Raw genomic sequence first — 3,653 nt, 5'->3', positions numbered from 1 at the left:
TCAGTCACGCGCGTTCATAGGTGAGAATGATGATGAGTGTCACGAATCATCACATTCATCAAGTTGAAGTGCAACGAATATCTTAGAACAGGAATAAATCGAATTGGATAGAAAATAATAGTAATTGCATTAAAACTTGAGGTACAGCAGAGCTCCACATCCTTAATCTATGGTGTGTAGAAACTCCACCGTTGAAAATACATAAGTGAAAGGTCCAGGCATGGCCGAATGGCCAGCCCCCATGATCTGAGAACTAAACGTCCCAAGATGTCTCATACAATAGTAAATTATCCTATTTATACTAGACTAGCTACTAAGGTTTACAAGAGTAAGTAATTGATGCATAAATCCACTTCCAGGGCCCACTTGGTGTATGTTTGTGCTAATCTTGATCTATTCACGAGCTAAGACTTCTTTTGGAGTTGAACGCCAAGTTGTAACGTATTTTGGGCGTTCAACTCTGGTTCGTGACGTGTTTCTGGCATTTGACTCCAGAATGCAGCATGGAACTGGTGTTGAGTGCCAGTTTACGTCATCTAATCACGAATAAAGTATGAACTATTATATATTTCTGGAAAGCTCTGGATGTCTACTTTCCAACGCCGTTGAGAGCACACCATTTTGAGTTTTATAGCTCCAGAAAATCCATTTAGAGTGTAGGGAGGTCAGATTCCAATAGCATCAGCAGTCCTTTGTCAGCCACCTATCAGAGTTTTGCTCAGGTCCCTCAATTTTAGCCAGAAAATACCTGACATCACAGAAAAGCACACAAACTCGTAGTAAAGTCCAGAAATGTGAATTTAGCAGAAAAAATAATTAAAACATCCCTAAAAATAACTAGATCATGCTAAAAACTTCTTAAAAACAATGCCAAAAAGCGTATAAATTATCCGCTCATCACAACAACAAACTTAAATTGTTGCTTATCCCCAAGCAACTGAAAATCAATTAAGATAAAAAGAAGAGAATATACTATAAATTCCAAAATATCAATGAATATTAGTTCTAACTAGATGAGCGGGACTTGTAGCTTTTTGTTTCTGAACAGTTTTGGCATCTCACTTTATTCTTTGAAGTTTAGAATGATTGGCATCTATGGGAACTTAGAATTTCGGATAGTGTTATTGATTCTCCTGTTAAGTATGTTGATTCTTGAACACAGCTACTTTTATGAGTCTTGGCCATGGCCCTAAGCATTTTGTTTTCCAGTATTACCACCGGATACATAAATGCCACAGACACATGACTAGGTGAACCTTTTCAGATTGTGACTCAGCTTTGCTAGAGTCCCCAGTTAGAGGTGTCCAAAGCTCTTAAGCACACTCTTTTTGCTTTAGATCACGACTTTAACCACTCAGTCTCAAGCTTTTCACTTGGACCTGCATGCCACAAGCACATGGTTAGGGACAGCTTGATTTAGCCGCTTGGGCCTGGATTTATTTCCTTGGGCCTTCCTATCCATTGATGCTCAAAGCCTTGGATCCTTTTTACCCTTGCCTTTTGGTTTTAAGGGCTATTGGGCTTTTCTGCTAGCTTTTTTTTTCTTTCCAAAATTTTTTTGCCTCTTTTTTTTCGCAAGCTTTTGCTATTCACTGCTTTTTCTTGCTTCAAGAATCAATTTCATGATTTTTCAGATTGTCAATAACATTCCTCTTTGTTCATCGTTCTTTCAAGAGCCAACAATTTTAACATTCATAAACAACAAGATCAAATATGCACTGTTTAAGTATTCATTCAGAAAACAAAAAGTATTGTCACCACATCAATATAATTAAATTAAATTCAAGGACAATTTTCGAAATTCATGTACTTCTTGTTCTTTTGAATTAGAAACATTTTTTTATTTAAGAGAGGTGAAGGATTTATGGAATTTATTCATAGCTTTAAGACATAGTTACTACTACTAATGATCATGAAGTAGAGACACAAAACATAGATAAACATATAACATAAAAACCGAAAAGCAGAGAAAATAAGAACAAGGAATGAGTCTACCTTAGTGGCGTCTTGTTCTTGAAGGACCAATGATGTCCTTAAGCTCTTCTATGTCCCTTCCTTGCCTTTGTTGCTCCTCCCTCATTGCTCTTTGATCTTCTCTTATTTCATGGAGAATGATGGAGTGCTCTTGATGTTCCACCCTTAATTGTTCCACATTGTAACTCAAGTCTTCTAAGGAAGTGTTGAGTTGTTCCCAATAGTTGTTGGGAGGAAAGTGCATCCCTTGAGGCATCTCCGGGATTTCTTGGTGATGAGCTTCCTCATGCATCCCTTGGGCTCCATGAGTGGGCTCTCTTGTTGGCTCCATCCTTTTCTTAGTGGTGGGCTTGTCCTCCTCAATGAGGATGTCTCCTTCTATGATAACTCCAGCTGAGTAACATAGATGGCAAATAAGATGAGGAAAAGCTAGCCTTGCCAAAGTAGAGGACTTATCGACTATTTTGTAGAATTCTTGGGAGATGACTTCATGAACTTCTACTTCCTCTCCAATCATGATGCTATGAATCATGATGGCCCGATCCACAGTAACTTCAGATCGGTTATTAGTGGGGATAATGGAGCGTTGAATGAACTCCAACCATCCTCTAGCCACAGGCTTAAGGTCCAGTCTTCTTAGTTGAACCGGCTTGCCTTTGGAGTCTCTTTTCCATTGAGCTCCTTCCACACATATGTCCATAAGGACTTGGTCCAACCTTTGGTTAAAGTTGACCCTTCTAGTGTAGGGGCGTGCATCTCCTCGCATCGTGTGTAAGTTGAACGCCAACCTCACATTTTCCGGACGAAAATCTAAGTATTTCCCCCGAACCATTGTAAGATAATTCTTTGGACTCGGGTTCACACTTTGATCATGGTTCCTAGTGATCCATCATTGGCATAGAACTCTTGAGCCATTAAGATTCCGACTTGTTGAATGGGGTTGGTTAGAACTTCCCAACCTCTTCTTTGGATCTCATGTCGGAACTCCGGATAATCATTTTTCTTGAGCTTGAAAGGGACCTCAGGGATCACTTTCGTCTTGGCCACAACATCATAGAAGTGGTCTTGATGGGTTTTGAAGATGAATCTTTCCATCTCCCATGGCTCGGAGGTGGAAGCTTTTGTCTTTCCTTTTCCTTTTCTAGAGGATTCTCCGGCCTTGGGTGCCATCAATGGTTATGGAAAAACAAAAAGCTTATGCTTTTACCACACCAAACTTAAAATATTGCTCGCCCTCGAGCAAGAGAAGAAAAAAGAGAAGAAGAAGAAGAAGAAAATATGGAGGAGAAGGGGAGGTGTAGGATTCAGCCAAGGTATAGAAGAGGGGGTTGTGTTGTGTAAAAATGAAGTAGAATGGAGGGGTATATATAGGGAGGGGGAGGGTAGGTTCGGCTATTTAGGGTGGGTTTGGGAGGGAAAGATTTTTGAATTTTGAAGGTAGGTGGGGTTTTTGGGGAAGAGTGGATGGATGTGAGTGGTGAATGGGGTAATTGGGAAGAGAGGTTGAGGTGATTGGTGAAGGGTTTTTGGGAAAGTGTGTTATAGGAATAATTAGGAGGTAAGGTGGAAATATGTTAGGTGGGGATCTTGTGGGGTCCACAGATCTTGAGATGATCTTGTGGTGTCCATAGATCCTGAGGTGTCAAGGATTTACATCCCTGCACCAATTAGGCGTGTAA

This window comes from Arachis duranensis, chromosome 3 (genome assembly GCF_000817695.3).
Source record: "Arachis duranensis cultivar V14167 chromosome 3, aradu.V14167.gnm2.J7QH, whole genome shotgun sequence".
In the NCBI taxonomy this organism is placed as follows: domain Eukaryota; kingdom Viridiplantae; phylum Streptophyta; class Magnoliopsida; order Fabales; family Fabaceae; genus Arachis; species Arachis duranensis.
Note: the sequence above shows the minus strand (reverse complement) of the source record.